Source organism: Sarcophilus harrisii, chromosome 2, assembly GCF_902635505.1.
Source record: "Sarcophilus harrisii chromosome 2, mSarHar1.11, whole genome shotgun sequence".
Taxonomy (NCBI): domain Eukaryota; kingdom Metazoa; phylum Chordata; class Mammalia; order Dasyuromorphia; family Dasyuridae; genus Sarcophilus; species Sarcophilus harrisii.
Window position 1 is genome coordinate 582,786,648 of NC_045427.1, and position 15,658 is coordinate 582,802,305.

Consider the following 15,658-nt stretch of genomic DNA (forward strand, 5'->3'; position numbering starts at 1 on the left):
AAACTACCAAAGACCATAGGAATCATAGCATTTACAGCTGAAAAAGATTTCAGATTTTGTCTAGTTCAAGTCCCTGGTTTTACAGATAAGAAAAATGAGGCTGGGGGCATAAAATGGCTTTCCCAAGTCACACAGTTAAGCGAGGGGAAGAAAAACTAATAACATATTTTTTCCAAAGGAAATTGGAGAAACTATAGAGATTATTCTGAAGTAGAAGCATGTAAGTTTTCCTCTCGCCCTAATACTTTCAAGGTAGTCAGCTCATATTCCAGGTTAAATTCCAAAGGATAAAGAAAACCACAGACCCTAAACTATTAGAAATCTATCTCTATGTAGTTTGTGTAATCATATATCCAAGAAAGAAAGGATTTGTGAGTAAATGTAAATGTAATATATTGAGAACATCTCAGGATGGTTAAAAGAGAGGTACTTGTCTCCAACTGACTTTGGACCACAATTATGCCCCTTCCCCTCTTCTGAATGACTTCTAAATCACTTATACTGATTATCATGTAATGAACCAGTTATTTAAGACAACGGGAAATGATTGCTTTATTATTAGCAATTTAACAGATATTGTTTTATTCTTTAATTATTATCTGAGAATATATCTTGCTATTTTAACAAGACTAAAACTCCTCAAAGGAGGACACAACAGGATTGTTGTTTCGGCATTTTTTAATGTCTATTTTTAAAATGAAAACATAAATTTTCCCTTTTTATTTTTCATTTTGGATCAAGACAGACAACAACTGATTTACACATAAGGAAACTCCCTCTCCCAAAGCAGGCCAGCAGGTCATATACTGTTTTAGAGGTACCTGAAGCAGAGGTGTCAGACCCATGACCCATGAGCTTTAAGGCGACCATGTGATTACCCATGCATATATCTTGTAAATAAAAAGCTATAATAAAATCAAAACAAAACAAAACAAAAAGGATGGCCATGTGTGGTCTATAGCAAATTAAAATGTAATTGGAAAATATTTAACAAAATAAACAAAAATACAATAAAAAACATAAATAGCACTATATTTTAAAACTAAGTCAATATGCAGCCTAATTGATATGTTTGCATTAGGGTCCCTTATGTTGATTTGAGTTTAATACCACTAGAACTAGAACAATCCACAGCTAGTATATGTCAGGGCCAGAATTTGAATATAGGATTTGCTGGCTCTGAGTATCTGATTTCATAACACTGCCTCTCACAGACACTTCACCAGTACACAAATGAAAAATAATTTGTCAACTTCCTGACCTCTGAAAGATGTCCATCTGTAACAACAAAATGTTTATCATAATAAGGGAGGGGGTTGATGCTAAATTAACCACAAAAGCATCCTCATTTTCTCAAATTCACAAAGATGGGAGACATGAGAAATCATGTGAAACAACAGGTGTTGGCTAACCCTTAATTTTGAGGAAGTCTCTGATCTTCAATGGTACTTTGTAATACCTGGATAGCACTCAAAACCTTAGTTTGTCAGCAAATACTACTACTCATATTTGGGCCTACAAAACTACTGCACTGATGCCAAGGCTATACTCTCAGTAATTTCCAATATGCAAATTTTCAGGAGTTTCTATTCCTGGACATTCTGTGACTAATAAATAGATGGATAGTTTTGTTAACCCTAACAATAACAATGATTCAGTTTGGTTTTCCCTTCTATCAACAGATTTCTATAAAATAAATAAATCTTAAGGAGTCTGGGAAATCTATCTTATCTTAGTTAACAGTTTATACATGCTGCCCCTACTTAGAACCCATTGAGGGACCCTGGTAGGCTTGGCCCAAATTTGAAGGAACAGGGCATGTATTCTATAGGGTCTGGGCAAAATATACCCATGATTTTGCTTTTATTAGTTTTATGTGCAGAAAGAAAGCCTTATTACTAGACAGCTTGAGGTATTTCTGGCAACCAGATCATCTCCCCTTGCTTTAGAGAAAAGGGGTAGGGATAAGGATAGGACGGGTAAAGTTAGCTGTACCTTGCAGAAAGACCAACTAGAAAAAGAAGAGTATTTGGAGTTAGAACTCCTAGATTTAAATCCCATTAACAAGTATGAGCTTTCAGATCTTTGTTTTTCTGGGTTATATGAGATCTAAGGACCTCTGTGACACTATTATCCCAAGATATTAAGTCACAGTTTTTCCCCCAAAACAGTTAGTTTTCCTGGATTGGGAAATGATGGAAAAGGGCTTCAGGCTACTTGCTGGAAAATGATCTTTTCCCTCCTCGGTTCTTATACCCCTTTATTTCCCTCACAGCATTTTCTCACGTACTTTGTTTTCATTATTTCTTATAATCATTTGTGTCATAGATCCTGATTTACTGACTTCAAAGTCACTTCTCAGAGATATGAATACCTGACACATACTTCTCCAACATAACCTCTCATCTTTTATTGGGGAACTTCAATGAAAATGTTGATAACCTTTCAAATGTTCTGTCATTGTAGTTGATTAAGTCCCATGTACCCTAACCTCAGTACCAGGAGAGGTATGTCTTAAAAGTTTATTACCATTCATAATTATGCTTCTATAGTTTTTAAATTGTAAATGTTCCCTCTAGTGTCTCATTCTCTTATCCTGGCATATATCTCCCTCTGCCTCACTCCTCAAAAATCTATTCATTCTTATGAAAACCTATAGTCCAATCTCTGACACAACTTGTATGATCTTGGATAAGATACTTCCTCTCTCTGAGCCTGTTTTCTATATTTAAACTGGGCAGGAGGTTTAGTCCCATCCAGATTTCACACTGTGATGCTATGATTCCTTAAATCTCCCTCCATCTTTTCCACTCTTACTCTATTCCTCTGTTCTGGAATCATTTTTCTACCCTTCACTCTTGTCTTTATAAAGTTAGTCAGTTAAATTATATTTCCTTCTCCAAACCTGATTTCTCTTGTCTCCTTGTCCTCCCTTTGCTTTCTCAGATCACATCCTATCATCACACTAACTGGATCTAGGGGAAATTCATGTCACCTCATTTCCACTGAACTCTCACTATTGTACAGAAAAAAAAAAAAAAAAACTTTTATTCTTCCTTGATTTAACTCTCCATTTTGTTCCTATGAGTAACTGTTCCAAACTTTCTTTTGTCAGGTTCCAAATTCTTCCATCCTTAAAAGGCAAAGATCTTGTCTCCTATTTTACTGAGAAAATTGAGACAATCCATCTTGAGCTCCCTTATCTTTCCTATTCCACCTCTCAGATCCCCACTATATCTTTAGTCATTTTCAATTTTACTTCTGCCTCTAAAGGCGTTTTCATTCTCTCTCTTCTCAGATATTTTGGTTCTATCTATGAGCCTACAACTGTAATCAGGTCTATTCCATCCCTAAAATCTTTTCTGCCATTCCCTCACCATAATCCTCTATTTCTTTGTCACATTCTAAGAAAGATCTACATTGTTTTGGTTTCATTTTCTCAGAAATCCTTTGAGACCTGATTTTCTAACTCCACTATTCCTTTTTTATTGAAGTTTTTTTTTTTTTCAAAATATATGCAAAGATAATTTTTTTTAGCATTTACCCTCGAAAAACTTTGTATTTCAAATTTCCTCTTCTTCCCCAAAGCCCTCCCCTAGATGGCATGTAATCTGCTATATGTTAAACATGGTAAAATATATATGTTAAATCCAAAATAAGTATACACACAAATACAATTATCCTGCTGCACAAGAAAAATCAGATCAAAAGATGAGAAAGAAAATAAAATTCAAGCATACCACAACAAAAAGTGAAATGCTAGGTTGTAATCCACCCTCAGTTCCCACAGTTCTCTCTCTGGGTGTAGATGGCTCTCATCATCACAAGATCATTAGAGCAGGCCTGAATTATCTCATTGTTGAAAAGAGCCACGCACATCAGAATTGATCACTATGTAGTCGTGTTATTGCCATGTACAATGATCTCCTGGTTTTGCTTACTTCACTCAGCATCAATTCTTGTAAGTCTCTCCAGGCCTCTCTGAAACCATCCTGCTGATCATTTCTTATAAAACAATAATATTCCATCACATTCATATACCATAACTTATTCAGCCATTCTCCAACTGATGGGTATCTACTCAGGTTACACTAACTCCACTATTCCCACTGAAACCATCATCTTTTGGGTTCCCAAAATCTTTTACCTGTTAGGTTCAATGACAGTTTCAGTCTACATTCTTTAACCTTTCCAAAGTTTTTGATATTATTAACAAAATGTGTCCTCTTCCCATCACTTTCTCTTTCTTGACTTCATTTCTTCCTTCCATCTCTATACTAGACTCATCACTTTACTTTTTCTCTCTTAATGAAACTGGTTGTTAAGGCATTTATCCTGGGCCAATTTTCTTATCTCTGTATCCTCTCCCAAAGTAATCTCATCTGTTCCCATAGATTCAAATATTATCTCTAAGCCAATGCCACCAAAATCAGTGTATTAAGCCTTAATTTTCATCTTGAGGACTAGTTTGATGTTCTTATGGTACATCCATTGAAGAACTATCTAACTCAAATCCAAAATAGAATCAGCTATACTTCCTCCCAACAAAATCTGCCTCTTTCACCAAATTAAAAAAAAAAAAAAAAATTTGTTCTGGGTAACACCATCTATTTAGTACTTAAGGTCCATATCTGCATATCTGATCAGTTTCTAAGCAACATTAATCCCAGATTCATAATCTGGGACAGATTAACATCTGTCCCCTTTTGTCTGTTCAAAGAATAGTTACTCCCTTAGTTCAGCTCCATGTCTCCTCCTGCCTGGACCACTTTTATGAGCCTTCTAATTGGTTTACTTAGTTAAGTCTCCCCTTTCTCCAATCCCTTCCTCTTCTTCTTCCCAGTTCCCAGAAAAATCTTCAAATTTATAAGTGTGGCCATAATATTTCCTTGCTCAAAATCTGACTGTGGTTCCATTTCTGTTTTATCTGGCATTTGCAAACTCACTTTTCTCACTTGATTTCATCCTCTGCTTCTTCAAGAACTTCAAACTCCCATCAAATTGTAATAACAGATGTTCCCTGGCCTCGATGCTCTATATTCCCCACCCCTACCCTTTCATATATTTACCCAAGTAACTCTCATGTCTAGAGTAAGTATACTCCCTTTTCTTCTGTGTTTCCCACAATCCTTTTTTTTCAGGATTCAATTCAGCCACTTGATTTCTTTGACAATCCTTCTGTAATCCCCCCCAGTTGTTAGGGCTCTATCTGTCCTCAATTTTCTTGGTTCTATCCTTAAAATGATAGCCTTTAATACTGGAAGAAACCTTATAGGTAAAGTGCAACCCCTTCATTTGGCCTGTATGCATTTAGGTTTCATTGCTTCAGTAGAACAGCTCATTGAAGACAAAAATTTTATTTTTGTTTTTGTTTTTGAGGGGAGTTATCCCCAATGCCTTTCACATAGCAATGATCTAATAAATGCTTGTTGACTTGAACTGAATTGTTGACAAAAAGTCAGTCACTGAACTCAAGGAGGTTGCATTCTACATTAATGAAACTCAGTATGAATTTTGACAAAGAAATACTAGATGTGCACAAACAGCACAACATTTCAAGAGATTGTTCAATTATTTCATTCATGTTGGACTCTTTGTGATTCCATTTGTGGTTTTCTTGGTAAAAATACTACAATGATTTGCCATTTCATGCTCATTTTACAGATGAAGAGTTGAGTCAAATAGTATTAAGTGATTTATTTGTCCAGGGTCACTTAGCTAATAAGTGTTTAAGGTCAGATTTGAACTCACAAAGATAAATTTTCCTGATTCTAGGCCCAATACTCTAGCCACTGCACCATTTAGCTTCCCATTTCAAGAAGTAGAATGTTATCAAGAAAGCCCTGACATAAAACTTGGCATCCAGATTAGATTCTGAAGAAGTGTAGAGGAAGATTAAACAACTTTTGTGGAAAAATAAAGACAAAAGCCATGTTGATTGTTGTGCTTTTTTCACATTCCAACAAATGCTAAGTTTTCAGAGCATTTATTTCTCTCCTACTGATAAGTACCCAGTAAGCCAGTCCTTAATTGCCTTCAGTGACCATAATTATTGAATATTGGACCTTTCCTTCTTGGCAACCCTTTGATGTCTGAAATGCAAAAGAGTATTAAAGCAGCCCAATTTCATTTACAGAGTATTGATGACATATTGGTAACAATAATGCTTAGAAAAGTATGATTTCACAATAATGCTTAGAAAAGTGATTTCTGATTTCATAAAAATAAACTTGTAAAAAAAATTATAATACTACCTCGTATTTGCTCCCCTCAGGTCCCCTTTATGTGCTGCCTGCCAAACCTTCTTTGGGGAAAAGGTCTGACACTTACTGTTGTAGTCTTTTAGTATTGTAACATTTTTTAAAGTCTATTACATATTTCACCTATCTATAAAGTCCTTCTAGTTCCCTTCAGGGATTACTTATAATTAATCCATAAGCATTCTTTTTATAGTCATGTAAATGTTTCACAAAGAGAATGATGAATGACTTTTTAAGTATCATCTCATATTCTCTTCCTGAGAAGATGGTGGTTGGCAGTAAGGATAAATAATGAGCTTCCAGGTGCACACTGAAAATGAGATATCTGAAGGTGGGTTTTCAATATGTATAAAGGGGGAAAATCAAGATTCTTTCCTGAAATAGTAAAATGACTCCAATAGTTAATTCTGAGGCATAAAATAAATGTTTTTTCTTTTTAATGGGATTTCTTAAGACCTATATCACATTTTGCTATTCGGACAAGGTATAGCCATTATCCAGACATGCCCTGAATACATAGGCAGGAGTAAAATTTTCTGGGCTGACAATCTATTGCTTGATGCTGGGTGAGGCTACTCTTATTCAAATACATCGTGGGGAAAGATTGAATATATTGAGAAGTTTCATAAAACTAAGCTTGAAGATAAGAACAGAACTTTAATTTTACCAGCCCATAGAATTACTTTTTTTAAACAAACAAATTCAATGTTGACAATAATCATATGTCCCTTGCATATAGTTATTATGCTGCCAACTAATTATGAGTAAGAAATGCATATTGATCCATTTGTTCTAGAGCAGTGAAGCCTTGCATGGTATGATGTGCCATTACTCTTTGTAAAATGATACTTATTTTTGAAATGGGTAGTCAGGGTTACACAAGCAGTCTGTGGTCAATGAATAGAACAAGCTGATCACTTTGGGATTCAAAGCTGGGACCCTGATTTCATTAACAATACATCTGAACTATCTGAGCTTCCCAGTCACAGAGGAAGTCCTAATTGCAAAGATGAGATGAATATTCTTTCCCAAATGCCTAACACAAACCATTCCATTTCTGTATGAGTGTCATGGGACAGCTTGTGTTACAGCAAAAGTTACATTTGGACTTCACCGTTATGAAGGGATTGATTATTTAAGTAGGTCAGTAATAATTAAAATTACCTTCTATGAGATAATAATTAAAAAACAACAACCACCCTGGTTTCTAGGCTCAAACAAGCTTATCATAGATTTTAATTCAGCCTCTATATGCTTGCATATGCCTGAAAATCCCAAATCCTAAAAATAAACATTTCCATTGGTGGTCATTTTCACGGTGGGTATAAAGATCACCAAAAAATTTATTCTGAAATTTATACAATAGTACATGATGCTCCTCCAAATATTTCCTAAACGGAGAAAAAAAGAATTCAATTATGTTAGAAAGGTCAGAAAGTTGTGAACATTTTTCATATTTAATGGGATTTCAACCATTGTCTCTGAATTAGAGGCAAATTCATTTTATCAAATCTATTACAAATGAAAAGGCACAAAGCTAAAGTGAGAGTCTTCCATTTGAAAGTATTTTTTCATCTTAAGAAACTGATTAAATGAAGAAACGTTCTATTTAAAATTTAGGGCTTTTTTCCCCTTTTGATTAATTGAAGTAATTTAGCACAGAAATGCTTAAGTTGGATTTTAAATTCTCATTTTATTTTAATTTAAAAGGGACTTTAGCCATAAACTCTTGAATGAACCCATTTTATGGCATTAGTTGTTGCCTTAATGGTGCCTCAATTTCCTCATTTGGAAACCTAATGGGGTATTTACCTATTTTAGAAGTGCAGAGCTTGTGGAAAAGGAAATGGGAAACCACTCCAGTATCTTGTCTTAGTGACAAGCTTAGATACAACAGCTAAATGAGAAGTTTGAGGAGTTTCTTGGGATTAGATTGGGCTTTAGTGGATTTTAATCTCTCTTAAATTATGCGTTCTCTCTCCTTCTCTCTTTCTCCCTCCTTCCGCTCCCTCTCTCTCTTTCTGTTTATCTCTGTCTCTGTGTATATATACATATATCTATATATATACACACATATGTATATACACACAGAGACAGAAATAAACATATATATGCATTTGTATATATGTGTATATGTATATATATACTTAAGATCTAAACAAACAGGGTTGCATACACAGTGAAGAGTCAGAAAGAGCATGCTTCCAATTCACTTGGTAGAAAGAAAAGAGACAAGAGTATGCATTGAGTCAAACACAGTTTAGTCATATGGAAGTGTCCTTGAGTAGCCCAAGAGATCTGCAGAAGTGGAACATTCTGCAAAAAAAGGAACACTAATGGCCCATTAATAAGATATACAAATGAGAACTCTGATCAACCCCCTTGAAATGATTCTTTCATCCAGATGGACTCAGACTGACAATATTTATCATCTTCTCATCTAACTAGGACAGGAATGGAGCCAGCAATTTCAGACAGGCCATGAGCGACATGTTCCAACAGGAGGAAACCCTTAGTACATATTTTCATATATTTTAACACATTCTAACATCTGGTGGTGCCTTTAATCCCCTCAGAAAGCAGACACAAGATACATCACACACACACACACACACACACACACACACACACACACACAATGTGTGTAGGAGGTCCTGCTGTCAGATGGAACATACATCATTCCTTCATTGCTGCTATAACGAAGCTCCACTTCAGTAAGAAGCACCATGGCATGTCAGAAAGAGGTCTTGGGATTATATTCAAGAAGCTTGGGCTTTTAACTCCTACCTCAGACTCTTACTAGTTATACAAACCCAGGGAAAGTGTTCCCCAAACATGTGGAGAGGTGAGGTGATAATACTCATGCTCCTTCAGAGTGATGTGTATATGTGAACTGTTATTATTGAGTAGAGAACAAGGAAATAAAAGACAGAGAGCAAATTAACTGCCCTAAATGTACACATTTAGATGTTACAAGACCAGAAAAGCAAAAGCCATTGCCTATATGGGTTGCTGTCTTTTCATGTTTCAGCTGCTTGAAGGTGAATTTCACAGGTCATGATACCAGTGGATCTAGGTCTGGACCCTCTAAGCTGCTGAAATCCAATTCCTTGAAATGGATGGTATGATAAAGGAAATAAATGAGGGGAATCCTCAGGAAAGCTGGGCTATCTTCCTACGCTCTGAATTTTAGACGTAATCTAGAGTGCCTACCATTTCTTTTTGGCAAGACCTTAATTCATTCTCTCTCTCTCTCTCTCTCTCTCTCTCTCTCTCTCTCTCTCTCTCTCTCTCTCTCTCTCTCTCTCTCCTCTCTGTCTCTGTCTGTCTGTCTTTCTTTCTCTCCCCCCATCTCTGTCTGTCTTTCTCTCTCTCTCTCTTTGTCTCTCTCTCTCTGTGTCTTTCTCTGTCTCTCTCCCTCTTCCTCTCTGTCTCTGTCTGTCTTTATCTCTCTCTGTATGTCTTTCTCTGTCTCTCTTCTCTCTCTTTCTCTACCTGTCTGTCTCTTTCTCTGTGTGTGTGTCTTTTTCTTTTTCTGCATTCTCCATCTCTTTGTCTCTTTCTCTCTCTTTTTTCTCTCCTCCTCTATCTCCCCTTGTCTCTATGTCTCCATCTCTCTTCCTCTACCCCCACTGAAATCAAGAACGGTTTCTGCTTTCCTGACAGACATGACTACAAGTTTAATAAATAGAGTATCAGCAACATGTCGGAACCCTCTCAGCCTCAGCTGTGAGTAGTTCAAGAGGAGGGAGCAGGACAGCTGTGAAAATACCTCAGAAGTCAAGGCCAGGTCAATCTGGTGGCTATCTTTCCTTTCTAGGCTGAGAGTTAAAGAATTATTTCTAAATAACAACATTCCACAAAATAAACAAAAAAGAAACTAGAGAGATAAATAGGATCCTAGAAAACCTTGATATGATAGACCTCTGTAGAAAACTGAATAGGGATGGAAAGGAATACACCATTTTCTCAGCAGTACATGGCACCAACACAAAAACTGACCATATATTAGGACATAAAAAGCTCCCAACAAAATGCAGAAAAGCAGAAACAGTAAATACTTCCTTTTCAGACTACAATACAATAAAAATTATATTCATTAAAGGGTCAGGAAAAGATAAACTAAAGACCAATTGGAAATTAAATAATCTAATTCTAAAGTATGAGTGGGTCTATTTCAAACTCCTATTCTTTTTGTACAGCAAAATAACTGTTAGGACATGTGTACTTATATTGTATTTAATTTATACTTTAACATACTTAACATGTATTGGTCAACCTGCCATTGGGGGGAGCGGATGGGGGGAAGGAGGGGAAAAATTGGAACAAAAGATTTGGCAATTGTCAATGCTGTAAAATTACCCATGCATATAACTTGTAAATAAAAAGCTATAATAAAAAAAATTAGAATAAAAAAAATAAAGTATGAATGGGTCAAACTACAAATCACAGAAACAATTCATAATTTCATTCAAGAGAATGACAATAATGAGAAAACTTATGAAAACCTATGGGATGTAGACAATGCAATTCTTAGGGGAAAATATTATACTTTAAAAAGTTATAAGAATAAAAGGAAGAAAGAGGAGATCAATGAATTAGGCATGCAACTAAAAAAGCCAGAAAAAAGAAAAAATGAAAACCTCCAATTAAATACTAAATTTGAAATTCTGAAACTCAAAGGAGAGATTAATAAAATAGAAACTAAGAAAACTATTGAACTAATAAATAAGACTAAGGTTTGGTTTTATGAAAAAAAACTAACAAAATAGATAAGCCTTTGGTTAATTTAATCAGAAAAAGAAAAAAAAACAAATTAACATCATCAAAAATGAAAAGGGTAAACATACCACCAATGACAAAGAAATTAAAACAATAATTAGGAACTAATTTGCCCAACTGTATGGCAGCACATCTAAATATTTACAAAAAATATTAATTGCCCAAATTAACAGAAGAGGAAATAAATTATTTTTAATAAGTCCCATTTTAGAAAAACAGATTGAACAAATCAATAATGAACTACCTAAGAAAAAACCCCCAGGGCCAGATGGATTCACAAGTGAATTCTCCCAAACATTTAAAGAACAATTAATTCCAATACTATGTAAACTATTTTCAAAAACAAGTAAAGAAGCAGTTCTGCCAAATTCTTTCTATGGCACAAATATGAAACTAATACCTAAGCCAGGAAGAGCCAAAACAGAGAAAGAAAATTACAGTCTAATCTTCCTAATGAATATTGATGCAAAAATTTTAAATAAACTATTAGCAAAGAGATTGCAGTAAATTATCAGCAGAATAATAAACTTATGATCAAGTGGGATGCAGGGTTGGTTCAATATCAGAAAGACTATTTCCATAATTGACCATATCAATAACAAAACCAATAGAAATTATAGGATAATCTCAATAGATGCAGAAAAAAACTTTTGACAAAATAAAGCACCATTCCTATTAAAACAGTAGAGAATATAAGGATTAAAAAAAGCTTTCCTTAAAACAATAAGTAGAATCTCTCTAAAACCTACAGTAAGCATTATTTGTAATGGAGAGAAGCTGCACCTATTCTCAATAAAATCAGGGGTGAAACAAGGATGCCCATTATCACCACTATTATTCAACATCATACTAGAAATGCTGGCTTTTGCAATAAGAAAAGAAAAAGAAATTAAAGGAATTGGAATAGGCAATGAGGAAATAAAACTATCACTCTCTGCAGATGATATGATGATATAAAGAATACTAGAAAATCATACAAAAACTTACTCACAGCAATGCACAGTTTTAGTAAAGTTGAAGTATATAAAATAAACCCACACAAGTCATCAGTATTTCCATATATTGCTGACAAAGCCCATTAGCAAAAGAAATTCCATTTAAAATGACTGTAGCCAAAATAAAAGACTTGGGTATCTACCTGCTAAAACAAACTCAAGAACGATATGAACACCATTATAAAACTCTCACATAAATAAACACATCTAAACAAATGGGAAAATGGCAGTTGTCCATGGCTAAGCTGAACTAATATAAAAAAAAATGACAATTTTGCCAAAATTGTTCTACTTGTTCAGTGCCATACCAATCAAACTGCCAAAAATTTATTTTATAGAACTAAAAATAAATAACAAAATTCATTTGAAAAACAAAAGGTCAAGAATATCAAAGAAATTAAAGAAAAAAATACAAAGAATGATGGCTTAGCAGTACCAAACCTAAAACTATATTATAAAGCAGCAGTCATCAAAACGATTTGGTAGTGGCTAAGAAATAGAGTGGTGGATCAGTGAAATAGATTAGATACACACAACACTATTATCAAGGCCTATAGCAATCTAGTATTTGATAAATTCCCAAATACTTGCTTCTGGAATAAGAACTCAGTATTTGGCAAAAATTGCTGGGAAAAACCAGAAAATAATGTCATAAACTCAGAATAGACCTATATCTCACACCCCACACCAAAATAAAGTCAAAATGGATACCTGATTTGGGCATAAAAATGATGCCATAAACAAATTAGGAGAATTAAGGGATAATTTATCTATCAGATCTTTGGAGAAGGGAGGAATTTATTGCCAAAGAAGAACTAGGGAACATTATGAAAGGTAAAATGGCAACTTTGATTACATTAAATTAAAAAAAGTTTTGCACAAACAAAACCAATAGGAACAAGATAAAAAGGGAGGTGCAAAGCTGGGAAAAATCTTTGTAGCCAGTATTTCTGATAAAGGTTTCATTTCTAAAATATATAAAGAACTGTATCAAGTTTATAAGAATACATACAAGTCATTCCCCAAAGGATAAAAACAGACAATTTTCAGATAATGAAATTCAAGCCATCTATAATCATATTGGAAAAATGCTCTAAATCACTATTGATTAGAGAAATGCAAATTAAAACAACTTTGAGGTACTACCTCACATCTCTCGGATTGGCTAGATGACAGGAAAAGATAATTATTGGTGAGGTTGTGAAATGATCCAACCATTCTGGACAGTAATATGGAACTATGCCCAAAGGGCTATAAAACTATACATACCCTTTGACTCAGCAGTGTCATTACTGGGTCTATATCTTAAGGAAATCATAAAGGAGGGAAAAGACTCACATGTGCAAAAATGTTTGTAGCAGCTCTTTTTGTGGTAGCAAAGAACTGGAAAAGGAAAAAATGCCAATCCATTGGGGAATGGCTGAACAAGGTATGGTGTATGAAGGTAATGGAATATTATCATTCTATGAAAAATGATGAATAAGCTGATTTTAGAAAGGGCTGGAAAGATTTACTTGAACTGATGCTGAGTAAAACAAGAAGAACCAGGAATACAATGTACACAATAACAGCAAGGATGAGCAATGATCATCTGTGAAAGGTTTGGTTCTTCTCAGTGGTTCAATGAGTCAAAGCAATCCCAATATACTTTGGACAAAAAATGTCATCTGCATCCAGAAAAAGACTTAGAGACTGAATGTAAATCAACACATGCTATGTTCACTTCTTTTTCTATTTTTTTTATCTCTCCAATGGTTTTCCCTTTTGTTCTGCTTTTTCTTTCCCAACATGATTCATAAAGCAATGTGTGTTAAAATATATTTTTTTAAAAAAGGGAAAAAATGACATTAATGATGGCTCTTGTTAACAGTAACTGTCTTAAGTGAGATTAGCAACCTTTGGCAAAGAAAGGGGGCAAATCCCTGCCTTTGGATGTGTGTGAACTATTATAATGCTAGAAACAATTCTATTAAGCAGAGTTAAAAGTTTCCTAATAATTAGAGGTAACTTAGGAAACTACACTGTATAAGTCCAAATATTGCAAAAAAAAAAAAAAAATTAAGCATCATAAACACTACTTGGGGATGATTATCTCTGGAATTAGAGTGAGGAAACATTATTGGTTTCAAACACTTACTAGCTATGGGACCCTGGGCATGAAACTTAACCCTGTTTGTCTTGGTTTCTTCATCTATAAATTAATCTGGAGAAGGAAATGGCAACCTGCTCCAGCCTCTCTGCCAAGAAAACACCAAATGGGGTTGTGAAGAGTTGAACACTTGAACAACAACAAGTTATTACAGATTTTCCTGAGTTCGGAGGTTTCAAGTGACTTCCCATGGAGTGTGTTAGCACTTCCCTTCACAGAAAAGAAATAAAAAAGCAAAATAAGAGTTGAGCACTTCTGAATTCTCCGTTATCTTTCATCATTATTCCACTGGATCCAAGCAATGGTTACATCCTGCATTTGGCCTTCCTCCTTTTTCCAAAGTAGCCAACACTCTCATTTATTCTACGTAATTTCATTCCTGAGATGTTCTCATGCTTTCTGAATCCCCCATATAGAATTTTAGCTCATGTTATCCATTCTCTGAACATTTTGAAATCTGTTAACTCCAAACCCAGTCTCTGTATCAGATTATGCCCCGCTTTTCTCTTTTATTCTTTAATCACAGATTCTGAGGTGGAATGACTATTTTCCTACTCCCTTGGCAAAATTAAATATTTAATCCTTATAGCCATTAAAGAAAGGAAGTCACAGCAAATGGACCGGCTAACAGTATATGGTATTTGGAGAAAGATACTCCACCATTCAGTCTTTATCTGAGCAAATTAGGCAACTCCAAATTCTGACATTTACTGAAGTTGCTAGGCACAAAGAAAAATAGGACAAAAGAACTGACCATATTGTCTTCCTTTCTCTCTCTTGCCTATATTCTTTCTCTCTCTCTCTCTTCTCTCTGTCTCTGATTCTCTTTCTCTGTCCCTCACTTCTCTCTCTCCTTTCTCTCAGTGATTCTGCTTCTCTCTCTCTCTCTCTCTCTCTCTCTCTCTCTCTCTCTCTCTCTCCCTATGCCCCTCTCCCTCTCTATCCTCCCCATCTCTCTCTCTTTCTCTGTGTCTCTCTGCCTCTGCCTTTCTCCTCTCTGTCTCTGTCTCTATTTCTCTCTCTCTCCCTCCATCCCTTCCTTCCTTCTTTCCTCCACTAACATCATTAGGATCTGAAGTAGCAAAATAAGTTAGTGAAAGAAAAGGGAGTCAGGAGTCATTGAATTCTGAGAATTTCACAAGTACTCAAACTCTAATGGGAATTTTTCCCCACCCCTATTTCCAGTTATGTTGAACAATCCAAATAATAGCCATGGAATTTCACCATTCCCCCATTTCAAATCATTTGGGATCTGAAATCAAAAAGAAGAATCATGATGTATAAGAAAACAATTTACAAATTGTTTAAACTAGGGCATCAGTGAGGATGTCTCAAGAATAACATTTACACAAGAAATAACAATAACCCTGCAGTTAAATTCCATTACAAGAAAGACAGATTTGTTTGGGATGAGAAATAGTAGTACTGTTCATTCAAACTGGCTTGCTTTCTGCCTACATACAAAAGGATAT

The 15,658-nt window shown here is 35.0% G+C and overlaps 1 protein-coding gene across 9 annotated transcripts in view; it reads right to left on the reverse strand.

Moving 5' to 3' along the window:
* Positions 1-15,658, reverse strand: part of CHST15 (carbohydrate sulfotransferase 15) — a 128,001-nt gene that overhangs the window by 22,348 nt on the left and 89,995 nt on the right. The window lies entirely within an intron of this gene.